This window comes from Scyliorhinus torazame, chromosome 5 (genome assembly GCF_047496885.1).
Source record: "Scyliorhinus torazame isolate Kashiwa2021f chromosome 5, sScyTor2.1, whole genome shotgun sequence".
Classification (NCBI taxonomy): domain Eukaryota; kingdom Metazoa; phylum Chordata; class Chondrichthyes; order Carcharhiniformes; family Scyliorhinidae; genus Scyliorhinus; species Scyliorhinus torazame.
In genome coordinates, this window is record NC_092711.1 from 119,569,740 (window position 1) to 119,586,320 (window position 16,581).

The 16,581-nt window shown below is 48.0% G+C and overlaps 2 long non-coding RNA genes across 3 annotated transcripts in view; one reads left to right on the plus strand and one right to left on the minus strand.

Annotated features, from left to right (window-relative positions):
* On the minus strand, positions 1-12,143 carry LOC140419637 (uncharacterized). The gene is made up of 2 exons (XR_011945936.1): positions 12,055-12,143; positions 1-491 (listed from the first exon to the last, which is right to left on the minus strand). It is a non-coding gene; the product is annotated as an uncharacterized lncRNA (long non-coding RNA).
* LOC140419635 (uncharacterized) overlaps positions 11,922-16,581 on the plus strand; it is a 19,119-nt gene continuing 14,459 nt past the window's right edge. The window contains exons 1-3 of one of the 2 annotated variants that reach the window (XR_011945934.1): positions 11,922-11,969; positions 12,884-12,990; positions 13,669-13,743. This is a non-coding gene — a long non-coding RNA (uncharacterized lncRNA). Of the gene's footprint in view, positions 12,501-12,883; positions 12,991-13,668; positions 13,744-16,581 lie in introns of both variants that reach the window. The other variant, XR_011945933.1, reaches the window with a different exon arrangement.

The window sequence follows — 16,581 nt, forward strand, 5'->3', positions numbered from 1 at the left end:
TTGATAATTTGTTTGATTATTTTATTGGTAATCACGTTATTTTGTATTAACTGCTTGCGTTGTTAATGGTACGGCTCTTACCCAGCGTCTGTGAATGTGCCCTATTCACGCCACAGGAGCCCAGTGCGCAGTCCAACGCTGGGCGTATCTGGAGCATGCGCAATGTCACTTTGCTCGGAGGTCCGCGAGTGAGGGAGCGGCCGTTTCGGGCGGTGAGAGTTGGTGAGGCGGAGGGAGGAATGGAGCCGGGAGTCGGGGTGGGGAGGGAGTGAAGGCTTCATAAACACCTCCTGCAAATCCCGCGTTTGCAGCTGCGGAGCTTTTATCCGGTATTAGGCCCAGTTACACGGCCGCCATCTTTGTTTAGCGGAGCGGCTGAGGGGCCACCTTGATGACGTAACAGAGGCGGTGCTTCAGGATCCCGGTGACCAGGAGAGAAAATCATTGTCTCGATGATTGACAGGCCCCTCCAGAGGACCATGTGTGGCAATCTGAAGAACAGAAGAATAATAACATCAGAATTAGCAGCAGAATTAGGCAATTCAGCCTATTGACCCTGCTCTGCCCTTCAATAAAGGCTTGGCTGATTCGAATGTACCCTTAATTACATTTTCCTGCCTTCCCCCAAAATACCTTGTCAACCCAGTGTATAAAAAAGGACTAACTTAACTTTGAGTTTATTCAGTGACCCAGTGCCACTGCTCTCTGGGAAAGAAATTCCACAAACTCAGCTTTGACAAAGAGTCATCCAGACTCAAAATGTTTTTTTACTCCCTTTTCTCTCCACAGATACTGTCAGACCTGCTGAGATTGTCCAGTATTTTCTGGTTTTGTTTAGGATTCCAGCATCCGCAGTAAATTGCTTTTGTCCACAGACTGATGACCCTCTGAAAGAAGACATTTGAGAAATGAAATGAAAATCACAAGTAGGCTTCAAATGAAGTTATTGTGAAAAGCCCCTAGTCGCCACATTTCTGGCACCTGTTCTGGGAGGCTGGTGCAGGAATTGAACTGTGCTGCTGGCCTGCCTTGGTCTGCTTTAAAAGCCAGTGATTTAGCCCAGTGTGCGAAACCAGCCCCTTTCTCCTTATCTCAGTGTCAAATTATATACAATTTACAGTGCAGAAGGAGGCCATTCGGCCCATCGAGTCTGCACCTGCTCTTGGAAAGAGCACCCTACCCAAGCCCACATCCCCACCCTATCCCCGTAACCCAGTAACCCCACCCAACACTAAGGGCAATTTTGGACACTAAGCGCAATTTAGCATGGCTAATCCACCTAACCTACACATCTTTGGACGGTGGGAGGAAACCGGAGCACCCGGAGGAAACCCACGTACACACGGGGAGAACATGCAGACTCCGCACAGACAGTGACCCAAGCTGGGAATCAAACCTGGGACCCTGGAGCTGTGAAGCAATTTTGCTAACCACTATGCTACCGTGCTGCCAAAGATAACTTATCTTTAAACTGCCCCCCTTAGTTCTTCAATCCCCATGTGGGAAAATATTCATTCATCAAAAGCACTCAGAATCTTAGATGTTTCAATAAGATCACCTCTCATTCTTCTAAACTCCACCGGGTACAGACCAAACAGGCTCAATCTTGCTCCATTAAACAAAACTCTCCCAGGAATCAGACTAGTGAAACTTCACTGAACCGCCTCCAAAGCAAGTATAACCCACATTACATAATCCTGGGACTGGCAACAGGGGGAGAGAATGTTTGGAACTTCTATCCTAGATTCGAAGAGTGATGGATTTTGGAAACTCCTTTTACCGGGGGTTAGGGGAGGATTTACACCCAGTAAACTCAAACTAAGATAAATGTTTGTCTGATCTTAATTTCTAACCTCGACTAACATTTCTGACCATTGTAATTTCCTTTTACAGCTGCTTCCAAAGCTTCTGATATCTTTCCAGCCGAAGGTTGCAGCAGGTGATTGTAAACTTGAAAACACTGAAATTGTGACAGAGGTCACAAATTTATAATTATTTATTATAAATTTAGAGGACCCAATTATTTGTTTCCAATTAAGGGGCAATTTAGCATGGACAATCTGAAGCTGGCACTCCCAGTGCAAACTTTGGTGTTGTGAGGTTGTTGCTGTGGTGAAAAGTGGCTGCTGCTCTCTCTCTCTGTTGCTGCTGCCGTTGCTCAGTTTGCTGCCTGTTTCCAGTGCTTAATGCTGCTGAGCTGCCTGGAGGAAGGAGAGGTGAGAGAAGGAAGGCGAGGGGAGAGAAGGAGAACAACAAGGAGGCAAATTCAAAAACAAGATGGGAGTAAAGCCCTTTGGACTGCTTGTTTGCTGGGCCCCTCCCGGGATGAGGGCCCGGCTCTGCCCAGTTCTCCCAACTGAAGGAGAACCTACCAACTGTCCTGGCTTGAGACAATTCACACCTCTTTAACCTGGGGTTACCCCATCTCTGGATCTGTAAAGATTTAATCACCTGCTAATGCTCGAATTCCAAGCATTGTTTGGCATCTTTGAATCTGTCTGTATATATGTTTCTGGAACAGACCTCTTCATTCACCTGAGGAAGCAGCGCTCTGAAAGCTAGTGACATCGAAACAAACCTGTTGGACTTTAACCTGGTGTTCTAAAACAATAATAATGATGTGGAGATGTCGGCGTTGGACTGGGGTGAGCACAGTACGAAGTCTTACAACACCAGGTTAAAGTCCAACAGGTTTGTTTCGATGTCACTAGCTTTCGGAGCACTGCTCCTTCCTCAGATGAATGAAGAGGTCTGTTCCAGAAACACATATATACACAAATTCAAAGATGCCAAACAATGCTAGGAATGCGAGCATTAGCAGGTGATTAAATCTTTACAGATCCAGAGATGGGGTAACCCCAGGTAAAAGAGGTGTGAATTGTCTCAAGCCAGGACAGTTGGTAGGATTTCGCAGGCCAGATGGTGGGGGATGAATGTAATGCGACATGAATCCCAGGTCCCGGTTGAGGCCGCACTCATGTGTGCGGAACTTGGCTATAAGTTTCTGCTCGGCGATTCTGCGTTGTCGCGGGTCCTGAAGGCCGCCTTGGAGAACGCTTACCCGGAGATCAGAGGCTGAATGCCCTTGACTGCTGAAGTGTTCCCCGACTGGAAGGGAACATTCCTGCCTGGTGATTGTTGCGCGATGTCCGTTCATTCGTTGTCGCAGCGTCTGCATGGTCTCGCCAATGTACCACGCTTCGGGACATCCTTTCCTGCAGCGTATGAGGTAGACAACGTTGGCCGAGTCGCACGAGTATGTACCGCGTACCTGGTGGGTGGTGTTCTCGCGTGTAATAGTGGTATCCATGTCGATGATCTGGCACGTCTTGCAGAGATTGCCATGACAGCGTTGTGTGGTGTCGTGGTCACTGTTCTGAAGACTGGGTAATTTGCTGCACACAATGGTTCGTTTGAGGTTGCGCGGTTGTTTGAAGGCAAGTAGTGGGGGTGTGGGGATGACCTTGGCAAGGTGTTCATCGTCATCAATGACGTGTTGAAGGCTGTGAAGAAGATGACGTAGTTTCTCCGCTCCGGGGAAGTACTGGACGACGAAGGGTATTCTGTCGGTTGTGTCCCATGTTTGTCTTCTGAGGAGGTCGGTCCGGCTTTTCGCTGTGGCGCGTTGGAACTGTCGATCGATGAGTCGAGTGCCATATCCCGTTCGTACGAGGGCATCTTTCGACGTCTGTAGATGTCTGTTACGCTCCTCCTCGTCTGAGCAGATCCTGTGTATACGGAGCGCTTGTCCATAGGGGATGGCTTCTTTAATGTGTTTAGGGTGGAAGCTGGAGAAGTGGAGCATCATGAGGTTATCCGTGGGTTTGCAGTAAAGCGAAGTGCTGAGGTGACCGTCCTTGATGGAGACGAGTGTGTCCAAGAATGCAACTGATTTTGGAGAGTAGTCCATGGTGAGTCTGATGGTTGGATGGAACTTATTAATGTCATCATGTAGTCGTTTCAGTGATTCTTCGCCGTGGGTCCAAAGGAAAAAAATGTCATCGATGTATCTGGTGTATAACATCGGTTGAAGGTCCTGTGCGGTGAGTAGGTCCTGTTCAAACTTGTGCATGAAGATGTTGGCATATTGGGGTGCGAATTTGGTCCCCATGGCTGTTCCGTGCGTCTGGATGAAGAACTTGTTGTCGAAGGTGAAGACGTTGTGATCCAGAATGAAGCGGATGAGTTGCAGAATTGCGTCTGGAGATTGGCAGTTGTTGGTGTTGAGTACTGAGGCTGTTGCAGCAATGCCGTCGTCATGGGGGATGCTGGTGTAGAGTGCCGAGACGTCCATTGTGACGAGGAATGTTCCTGGTTCAACTGGTCCATGGGTGCTGAGTTTCTGTAGGAAGTCCGTCGTGTCGCGACAGAAGCTGGGTGTACCTTGTACGATGGGTTTCAAGATGCCCTCGATGTAGCCAGAGAGGTTCTCACATAGGGTCCCATTGCCTGAAACGATAGGGCGGCCTGGTGTGTTGGCCTTATGTATTTTTGGGAGGCAGTAGAGATCTCCAATGCGGGGAGTACGTGGGATGAGAGCACATAGGGTGCTCTGAAGATCTGGATCCAAGGTCTTGATCAGTCTGTTAAGTTGGCGGATGTGTTCCTTGGTCGGATCTGCGGGTAACTGTCTGTAGTGTTCTTGGTTGTTCAGTTGTCAGTATACTTCTTTGCAGTAGTCCGTTCTGTTCAGTACGACAGTGGCCCCCCCTTTGTCTGCTGGTTTGATGACGATGCTGTGGTTGGTCTTGAGAGCGCGGATGGCATTGCGTTGTGCTTGGGTGACGTTCGGGGTTGTCTTGTGAATGCGACTGATGAATCTGGCATTGACGAGACTCCTGGCGGCTTGAGCATACATGTCGAGTCTAAGGCAGCGGCCTTCCGGAGGGGTCCAATTCGACTCTTTCCTCTTCGGTTGCCGCACCGCAGATCTCTCGGTCTGCTGTTCCGGTTCATTGGTACTCTGCTTGGGTTCGCTGTTGGCCTCTTGGGGTCTGTGGAAGAATTCCCGGAGCCTCATTCGCCTGATGAATTCCTCCGTGTCTGCCGTGAGACTGATGGGGTCCATTTTGGTGGTGGTGCAGAAATTAAGCCCTCTGCTGAGGACTTCGATTTTGTCTGGTTGAAGGGTGTAGTCTGACAAGTTGACAATAGATTTCCCTGTATTGTTTTCTACTGTGACACCGGGGGTGGCTTGGTTGCTGACAGTGGTGATGCCAAGTCCCACCGGCAGCAACCAAGCCACCCCCGGTGTCACAGCAGAAAACAATACAGGGAAATCTATGGTCAACTTGTCAGACTACACCCTTCAACCAGACGAAATCGAAGTCCTCAGCAGAGGGCTCAATTTCTGCACCACCACCAAAATGGACCCCATCAGTCTGGCGGCAGACACGGAGGAATTCATCAGGCGAATGAGGCTCCGGGAATTCTTCCACAGACCCCAAGAGGCCAACAGCGAACCCAAGCAGACTACCAATGAACCGGAACAGCAGACCGAGAGATCTGCGGTGCGGCAATCGAAGAGGAAGGAGTCGAATTGGACCCCTCCAGAAGGCCGCTGCCTTAGACTCGACATGTATGCTCAAGCCGTCAGGAGTCGGGTCAATGCCAGATTCATCAGTCGCATTCACAAGACAACCCCGAACGTCACCCAAGCACAACGCAATGCCATCCGCGCTCTCAAGACCAACCACAGCATCGTCATCAAACCAGCAGACAAAGAACAAAGAAATGTACAGCACAGGAACAGGCCCTTCGGCCCTCCAAGCCCGTGCCGACCATACTGCCCGACTAAACTACAATCTTCTACACTTCCTGGGTCCGTATCCTTCTATTCCCATCCTATTCATATATTTGTCAAGATGTCCCTTAAATGTCCCTATCGTCCCTGCTTCCACTACCTCCTCCGGTAGCGAGTTCCAGGTACCCACTACCCTCTGCGTAAAAAACTTGCCTCGTACATCTACTCTAAACCTTGCCCCTCTCACCTTAAACCTATGCCCCCTAGTAATTGACCCCTCTACCCTGGGGAAAAGCCTCTGACTATCCACTCTGTCTATGCCCCTCATAATTTTGTATACCTCTATCAGGTCGCCCCTCAACCTCCTTCGTTCCAGTGAGAACAAACCGAGTTTATTCAACCGCTCCTCATAGCTTATGCCCTCCATACCAGGCAACATTCTGGTAAATCTCTTCTGCACCCTCTCTAAAGCCTCCACATCCTTCTGGTAGTGTGGCGACCAGAATTGAACACTATACTACAAGTGTGGCCTAACTAAGGTTCTGTACAGCTGCAACATGACTTGCCAATTCTTATACTCAATGCCCCGGCCAATGAAGGCAAGCATGCCGTATGCCTTCTTGACTACCTTCTCCACCTGTGTTGCCCCTTTCAATGACCTGTGGACCTGTACTCCTAGATCTCTTTGACTTTCAATACTCTTGAGGGTTCTACCATTCACTGTATATTCCCTACCTGCATTAGACCTTCCAAAATGCATTACCTCACATTTGTCCGGATTAAACTCCATCTGCCATCTCTCCGCCCAAGTCTCCAGACAATCTAAATCCTGCTGTATCCTCAGACAGTCCTCATCGCTATCCGCAATTCCACCAACCTTTGTGTCGTCTGCAAACTTACTAATCAGACCAGTTACATTTTCCTCCAAATCATTTATATATACTACAAAGAGCAAAGGTCCCAGCACTGATCCCTGTGGAACACCACTGGTCACAGCCCTCCAATTAGAAAAGCATCCCTCCATTGCTACCCTCTGCCTTCTATGGCCGAGCCAGTTCTGTATCCACCTTGCCAGTTCACCCCTGATCCCGTGTGACTTCACCTTTTGTACTAGTCTACCATGAGGGACCTTGTCAAAGGCCTTACTGAAGTCCATATAGACAACATCTACTGCCCTACCTGCATCAATCATCTTAGTGACCTCCTCGAAAAACTCTATCAAGTTAGTGAGACACGACCTTCCCTTCACAAAACCGTGCTGCCTCTCACTAATACGTCCATTTGCTTCCAAATGGGAGTAGATCCTGTCTCTAAGAATTCTCTCCAGTAATTTCTCTACCACTGACGTAAGGCTCACCGGCCTGTAGTTCCCGGGATTATCCTTGCTACCCTTCTTAAACAGAGGAACAACATTGGCTATTCTCCAGTCCTCCGGGACATCCCCTGAAGACAGCGAGGATCCAAAGATTTCTGTCAAGGCCTCAGCAATTTCCTCTCCAGCCTCCTTCAGTATTCTGGGGTAGATCCCATCAGGCCCTGGGGACTTATCTACCTTAATATTTTTTAAGACACCCAACACCTCGTCTTTTTGGATCACAATGTGACCCAGGCTATCTACACCCCCTTCTCCAGACTCAACATCTACCAATTCCTTCTCTTTGGTGAATACTGATGCAAAGTATTCATTTAGTACCTCGCCCATTTCCTCTGGCTCCACACATAGATTCCCTTGCCTATCCTTCAGTGGGCCAACCCTTTCCCTGGCTACCCTCTTGCTTTTTATGTACGTGTAAAAAGCCTTGGGATTTTCCTTAACCCTATTTGCTAATGACTTTTCGTGACCCCTTCTAGCCCTCCTGACTCCTTGCTTAAGTTCCTTCCTACTTTCCTTATATGCCACACAGGCTTCGTCTGTTCCCAGCCTTTTAGCCCTGACAAATGCCTCCTTTTTCTTTTTGACGAGGCCTACAATATCACTCGTCATCCAAGGTTCCCGAAAATTGCCGTATTTATCTATCTTCCTGACAGGAACATGCCGGTCCTGTATTCCTTTCAACTGACACTTGAAAGCCTCCCACATGTCAGATGTTGATTTGCCCTCAAACATCCGCCCCCAATCTATGTTCTTCAGTTCCCGCCTAATATCGTTATAATTAGCCTTCCCCCAATTTAGCACATTCATCCTCGGACCACTCTTATCCTTGTCCACCAGTACTTTAAAACTTACTGAATTGTGGTCACTGTTACCGAAATGCTCCCCTACTGAAACATCTACCACCTGGCCGGGCTCATTCCCCAATACCAGGTCCAGTACCGCCCCTTCCCTCGTTGGACTGTTTACATATTGTTTTAAGAAGCCCTCCTGGATGCTCCTTACAAACTCCGCCCCGTCTAAGCCCCTGGCACTAAGTGAGTCCCAGTCAATATTGGGGAAGTTGAAGTCTCCCATCACCACAACCCTGTTGTTTTTACTCTTTTCCAAAATCTGTCTACCTATCTGCTCCTCTATCTCCCGCTGGCTGTTGGGAGGCCTGTAGTATACCCCCAACATTGTGACTGCACCCTTCTTATTCCTGATCTCTACCCATATAGCCTCACTGCCCTCTGAGGTGTCCTCTCGCAGTATAGCTGTGATATTCTCCCGAACAAGTAGCGCAACTCCACCTCCCCTTTTACATCCCCCTCTATCCCGCCTGAAACATCTAAATCCTGGAACATTTAGCTGCCAATCCTGCCCTTCCCTTAACCATGTCTCTGTAATGGCAACAACATCATAGTTCCAAGTAGTAATCCAAGCTCTAAGTTCATCTGCCTTACCCGTAATGCTCCTTGCATTAAAACATATGCACTTCAGGCCACCAGACCCGCTGTGTTCAGCAACTTCTCCCCGTCTGCTCTGCCTCAGAGCCACACTGTCCCTATTCCCTAGTTCTCCCTCAATGCTCTCACCTTCTGACCTATTGCTCCCGTGCCCACCCCCCTGCCATACTAGTTTAAACCCTCCCGTGTGACACTAGCAAACCTCGCGGCCAGGATATTTATGCCTCTCCGGTTTAGATGCAACCCGTCCTTCTTATACAGGTCACACCTGCCCCGGAAGAGCTCCCAGTGGTCCAGATAATGGAAACCCTCCCTCCTACACCAGCTGTTTAGCCACGTGTTTATCTGCTCTATCTTCCTATTTCTAGCCTCACTGGCACGTGGCACAGGGAGTAATCCCGAGATTACAACCCTCAAGGTCCTGTCTTTTAACTTTCTGCCCAGCTCCCTGAACTCCTGCTGCAGGACCTAATGCCCCTTCCTGCCTATGTCGTTAGTACCAATATGTACAGCGACCTCTGCCTGTTTGCCCTCCCCCTTGAGGATTCCCTCTACCCGTTCGGAGACAAAGGGGGGGCCACTGTCGTACTGAACAGAACGGACTACTGCAAAGAAGTATACCGACAACTGAACAACCAAGAACACTACAGACAGTTACCCGCAGATCCGACCAAGGAACACATCCGCCAACTTAACAGACTGATCAAGACCTTGGATCCAGATCTTAAGAGCACCCTACGTGCTCTCATCCCAGGTACTCCCTGCATTGGAGATCTCTACTGCCTCCCAAAAATACATAAGGCCAACACACCAGGCCGCCCTATCGTTTCAGGCAATGGGACCCTGTGTGAGAACCTCTCTGGCTACATCGAGGGCATCTTGAGACCCATCGTAGAAGGTACACCCAGCTTCTGTCGCGACACGACGGACTTCCTACAGAAACTCAGCACCCATGGACCAGTTGAACCAGGAACATTCCTCGTCACAATGGACGTCTCGGCACTCTACACCAGCATCCCCCATGACGACGGCATTGCTGCAACAGCCTCAGTACTCAACACCGACAACTGCCAATCTCCAGACGCAATTCTGCAACTCATCCGCTTCATTCTGGATCACAACGTCTTCACCTTCGACAACAAGTTCTTCATCCAGACGCACGGAACAGCCATGGGGACCAAATTCGCACCCCAATACGCCAACATCTTCATGCACAAGTTTGAACAGGACCTACTCACCGCACAGGACCTTCAACCGATGTTATACACCAGATACATCGATGACATTTTTTCCTTTGGACCCACGGCGAAGAATCACTGAAACGACTACACGATGACATTAATAAGTTCCATCCAACCATCAGACTCACCATGGACTACTCTCCAAAATCAGTTGCATTCTTGGACACACTCGTCTCCATCAAGGACGGTCACCTCAGCACTTCGCTTTACCGCAAACCCACGGATAACCTCATGATGCTCCACTTCTCCAGCTTCCACCCTAAACACATTAAAGAAGCCATCCCCTATGGACAAGCGCTCCGTATACACAGGATCTGCTCAGACGAGGAGCGTAACAGACATCTACAGACGTTGAAAGATGCCCTCGTACGAACGGGATATGGCACTCGACTCATCGATCGACAGTTCCAACGCGCCACAGCGAAAAGCCGGACCGACATCCTCAGAAGACAAACATGGGACACAACCGACAGAATACCCTTCGTCGTCCAGTACTTCCCCGGAGCGGAGAAACTACGTCATCTTCTTCACAGCCTTCAACACGTCATTGATGACGATGAACACCTTGCCAAGGTCATCCCCACAGCCCCACTACTTGCCTTCAAACAACCGCGCAACCTCAAACGAACAGGTGCAGCAAATTACCCAGTCTTCAGAACAGTGACCACGACACCACACAACCCTGTCATGGCAATCTCTGCAAGACGTGCCAGATCATCGACATGGATACCACTATTACACGTGAGAACACCACCCACCAGATACGCGGTACATACTCGTGCGACTCGGCCAACGTTGTCTACCTCATACGCTGCAGGAAAGGATGTCCCGAAGCGTGGTACATTGGCGAGACCATGCAGACGCTGCGACAACGAATGAACGGACATCGCGCAACAATCACCAGGCAGGAATGTTCCCTTCCAGTCGGGGAACACTTCAGCAGTCAAGGGCATTCAGCCTCTGATCTCCGGGTAAGCGTTCTCCAAGGCGGCCTTCAGGACCCGCGACAACGCAGAATCGCCGAGCAGAAACTTATAGCCAAGTTCCGCACACATGAGTGTGGCCTCAACCGGGACCTGGGATTCATGTCACATTACATTCATCCCCCACCATCTGGCCTGCGAAATCCTACCAACTGTCCTGGCTTGAGACAATTCACACCTCTTTAACCTGGGGTTACCCCATCTCTGGATCTGTAAAGATTTAATCACCTGCTAATGCTCGCATTCCTAGCATTGTTTGGCATCTTTGAATTTGTCTATATATGTGTTTCTGGAACAGACCTCTTCATTCACCTGAGGAAGGAGCAGCGCTCCGAAAGCTAGTGACATCGAAACAAACCTGTTGGACTTTAACCTGGTGTTGTAAGACTTCGTACTGTACAATAATAATAGTGACAGAGTAACATACACTAGAATTGGAATAACAGGCAGGTTATTGTCTCATCATGACAGAGTTACGGGGGGTGACTCGGTAGTTAGCACTGTTGCCTCAAGCACCAGGTACCTGGGTTTGATGCCGACCTTGGGTCACTGTCTGTGTGGAGTTTGCACATTCTCCCCGTGGCTGCGAAGATTTCCTCCCACAGTCCAAAAATGTGCAGGTTAGGTGGATTGTCAGTGCTAAATTGTCCCTGGGTGGGATTACGGGGTTAGGGTGGGGGTTTGGCCAAGGTAGGGTGATCTTTCAGAGGGTCGGTGTAGATTCACTGGGCCGAATGGCCTCCTTCAGCACTGTAGGGATTCTATGATTCTACACTGGATCCAAAGATGTGTTCACACACACACTGCAGCCTGACTTATTGGAACAGATACTGTGTTTCTCACACTCAAAGTGAGTGAATCCTTTGCTGTTTCTCCTCTGGGCCCCATCTCCACTATTATTGTCTGATTGTCCCACTGAGATTCTCGCTGTTATTGTTGGACAATCAGCGAGTCAGCCTGAGCCTGTGGCCGCTCTCATCATCTGTAACCGTCACAATGCCCGGATGATTGACGGCAGCTCCGGACCAATAGGAAGAGGAGGGGTGGGACTGGAGGACTGACTGGGAGCGGCTGGTCCTCCAACCAATCGGTGTGAATGAGGGGCGGGGCCCGCTGTGATTGAAGCATGCGCAGTGTGGGTAATAGCAAAGGAGAAGAGCGTCTCCTTCAGATCCGAAATTGGTGAGAGGCGTTTAACAATATGGAGGGAGCGAGAGATCTCGGGGGTGGGCGGAAACATTGTGTAAAGTTGTTGTAAGCTGCAAACCTCGGAAAAGAGTTTCCGGACCCAGTTTGTACCGAGCGGGGCTGCAGGTCCTCATGTTCGGCTCAGGTTAACGGCCGCCATCTTTATTGGATGTGCATCAGGGCGCATGCGCGTTTGTCATCTTTGTCGGGGCGATGTTTCAATGAGTGGGAGGAGCTTGTTCCCCATTGTTCAGAATGGAGACAACTTGTCCATCAAACTGAATCTCACTGTCTTATTGATGATGCAAAGCGGTGGCAGAGATGGAAAGAAAAGGAAGCAAATCCTGCTCTCCGGATTTCACTGTCTTATTAGACATTCTGTCCCATGTGTCCAAAGCTCTGCGGCTCTGTTCAGCCACATGAAGACCCAGGGCAGAAATTCACAAAATCGAGGGACTGCTGATGACAAGAGGGTCAGTGTGCAGCGGGGGACATGAGCGGTCATCCTGGACCAGGTAGCAGGAGGTGAGAATGTAGTGAATTTCTATCCTGGACTGACGGAGATTAATTTTGGAAACTCCTTTTACAGGGGGTTAGTAGAGGAGGATTTACACACAGCATATTCAAACCGGGAGAAATGTTTATCTTTCCTGAATTTTATTTCTGGACTGACAGTGATGCCTCTGTAAACCTCTTTCACCTATCTCTGGATCTGTAAAGACTTAATTACCTGCAAATGCTCGCATTCTAAGCATTGTCTTGCATCTTTGAATTTGTCTACATATATGTTTCTGGAACATACCTCTTAATTCATCTGAGGAACGAGCAGTGCTCCGAAAGCCAGTGTTTGAAACAAACCGGTTGGACTTCAACCTGGTGTTGTAAGACTTCTTACTGTTCTTTCACAGGGACTTAGAAAGAGATTCGCAGACATGAAACTCACAACCAGTCTTCACATCAAATTCTAACAGCACTGTTCAAGTTACCAGGACCTGGAGATTATCGACCTTTGTGTGTAAGCATTGAGTTCCATATCATTGTCACTCACTGGATAAAATGTCTACCTCCTATCTCCCCTGTAGATCTTGTTCACAATCTTAAATCTGTGTCCCGTAATCCTTTTACAATCTACTGATGGGAACAGTTTATAAAAATCTTTTGCTGGGTTTGCCATTGTCGTTTCTGGTGCCTGGGTCGATGCCGGGTGGTCCGTCCGGTTTCATTCCTTTTTCATGTTTTTGTTGTGGTTGAATCAGCTTGGACCAGTCCATTTAGGATCCAGAACACAATTGAAGTCTCCTCCAAGAATCAATTAATCTGTATCCAGGTCTGGGTTGGATTCCAACAATATATTTACAAATGTTTCTATGAGATCCCCTCATTAAAAAAAAAAGATAGAGAAGCAGAATTAGGCCATTCAGCCCATCGTGTTTTCGAGTTTGCTCTGCCATTCGATCATGGCTGATATGTTTCTCATCCCCATTCATCTTGTGTTGTAGCTCTCTTGAAATGAATGCGAACATTGCATTTGCCTTTCTAACTACCAACTTTCCTTTATTTGTTCTTAGGGTGTGGGTGTTGCCTTGGCCCAATGTTGCGAATCGTAATCATGTTGTTAACTTTGGTTGGCTCTTAATTTGTTGCCCGTTGTGTCTTTACTTAATTTGCTCTGTTTCTATAACCTTTGCTCTAGAGTTGCCAGGTATCTTTCTGATACCGCCACGAGGTTCAAGTTCAAGTGCTGATCAATAAATCAATACACCAGTTGGTAAGTGTCAAATCAAAACACATTTATTACACACAGTCAATCACTACTCATGCATAAACTCTACTTTCTAGACTATCTCTAACACTAACAGGCCTATACTTAGCTTTGGAACTGGCCCACCAGGTCAGGGGAACAAATGGCCTTTCGTTCGTTTCTGAGTCTGCAGGATTCAAAGCTGGTATAGACTGGTAGCTAGGAGCGCCTATCTCGTAGCGTGCGTTGACTGGAGACTTACTTGGTTGATGCGGCAGCTAGGCAGGTGTAGAAGCCAGGTATTTCGAATACAACTAGTATAGCTGTTTAAGTACTCATTTTAAAAATGAGAATTTCAGCACACATGAATTCAGGACTTCAATATGATACATGAAACAGCATAAAATTCCATTATAAGATTATAACAGCACAGTTGCAAGACAATTTGACACTGCTTGTGCTAATTGTCAAGGACAAGGACTGAGTTCCATGGCAACGAGGTGGCAAGAGTCCAATGCAGTTTGTAAGAGCATTGAATCATATATATTTTACTCAATCTTTCTCGATATGAAGTCTCAATTGTTACATTAGCCAAGCCAGCTTACAACCAGTCTATTGCTGGTAAAGATTAGCAGAATATCACATTCCATAACATGTAGACATGAAACAATTAAAAAGCTGATGTTGCACATTGAAGATGGACGGCTTGCCATCAAATCAAATGTGTTTGAGTCGAACCCAAACCAATTAGAATTATATTGGGGTGTGATTAGATGACTTAAGACAGATATGAAAGTGTATAACTGAAAAGTTTCCGCCCGCCATTTTAGCTGTGTTGTCTTTGGGGGTGTTGTGCTGTGTTGTCTTTTGTGTTGTCTGTCCTTAATTGCTGTCTTTAATTCTCTTAGTCTGTCTGTTAAGGTTTTTGTCTTTTGAGATGTCTTTTGGGGGTTCTGTCAGTCTGTTAGTCTGTGTCAGTGATGTTAGTCCACTTTTGACTTTGAGTTTGAGTTTAGCTGAAGATTAGCCCTCTCTCTCTTTTCATGTTTCATTGCCAGACTTTGACCTTTTAAAAGTTACTTTCGAGCTGTCTGCCTAAGCAAAAAAGATAATGTCTGTAATTCTCTGAAAGCTTCGAATTGTCTACGAATTGCCTTTTAAATGACTTTCAAATTGTAATCAAGCGACTACAAATAAAACAATTCTTTTTGGCACCTGAGAAGTTTTAACTGAAATTTCTGCTGAGTTCCAGTATTCGCAAAGTGCTACTGATAACCGAATAGCAGAAATGATATAAATTCCTTCAACTTTACGCAGTCGAATAATACTAGGAATCCAACAACTTGGCATAGTGCAGAAATATTACAAATCTTACAACTTGTCGTATTGCGCCAGGACTTTGATTCATCAACTAAGCTTCCCCCAAACTTGGCGTAGTTCGACAGGTTAAGATCCCATAAATTATAAGATTCCTATAGGTTACTGTCAAGGGTTGTTTTGAGCTGCTGAGTGACCCTGCCAAGAAGGACAAATTGAACTTGGGGACCCTACTTTTTAGTCCCCAGGGGCTTCGCGCCATTCGGGGCGGATCCCGTACCTGGTTACAAGTGATTGGACTACGTTCCGATCATTTGGATCGATTTCTCCATACTGGAGCTGTACCCTGATCGCTGGGTGGTTCCTGAGTGTCCGTTGGCCTTCCTTTGTCTTGGCTCCTGCTGGCGCCGAGGAGTCTGGCTTGGCCTTATTTCCCTTAAATGTTTCCAATTGTTCCCGGGGATCGCTCATTAATATGCAGATGGCTGTTGGTTTCTGCAAGTTCTATTACACAGGAAACTTTGCACCTGCTAGTTTGTTTCCTGGCTTGACTGAATTTCCCTGCATTCTTTGCGGATCTCCATTTTAAGTAGGGAAGTGGCCAACCCAGGTGGCTACATAATCAGTTCGCAAAGCATAATTTATATCAAAAATATCAATTTCAATGGCAGGTTTATTACCCAACATGTGTAGCAGCTGAGAATGTGCTCTATCCACATGACAGAAGCTCCTCGCACAAGCGCAGAGTCCGGCTGTGACTGGAGCATGCGGCGTTCGGGCTGTGACCGGCGCATGTACAGTTCAGGTTGAGGCTGACGGTGCGAGGAGCGGGAAAGAAACAATCAAGCGACTTTCAGGATTGGAGCCGGTGGGTGGCCGGGGAGCAATAGAAGCTGTGGAGTGAGCCGGGAGGCTTCAGAAATACCCCGTGGAGGCTTCAACTCCCGAGTAAAATGTTAACGGTCCCGTCTTAAACAGCACCGAACAGAGTGAGAGCTGAGCGGTGACAGGCCCGGGTTACCGGCCGCCATCTTTACAGAGGACAATGTGCCGCAGGGAAGGGGCTGGTTTAGCACAGTGGGCTAAGACAGCTGGCTTGTAATGCAGAACAAGACCAGCAGCGCGGGTTCAATTCCTGTTCCAGCCTCCCCGAACAGGCGCCGGAAAGTGGCGACTAGGGGCTTTTCACAGGAACTTCATTGAAGCCAACTTGTGACAGAAAGTGATTATTATTATTGTGCGCTGCGAGCCTGGACCGGATGCCAACTCTCCCGGATTGACTGGCTGGAGTCTCCAGGATTTTATTTGAATCATTTGCGGGAGTCACTGGCAGGGCCAACATTTATTGCCCATCCCTAATTTCCCTCAAACCGAGTGGCTTGCTCGGCCATCTCGGAGGGCATTTAAAGAGTCAACCATATTGCTGTGGTTTGGAATCGTGTCGGCCAGACCAGGTAAGGATGTTTTTTTTTCATTAACGGGATGTGGGTGTCGCTGGCTGGGCCAGCATTCACTGCCCAACCCTAATTGCCCTTGAACTGAGTGAAT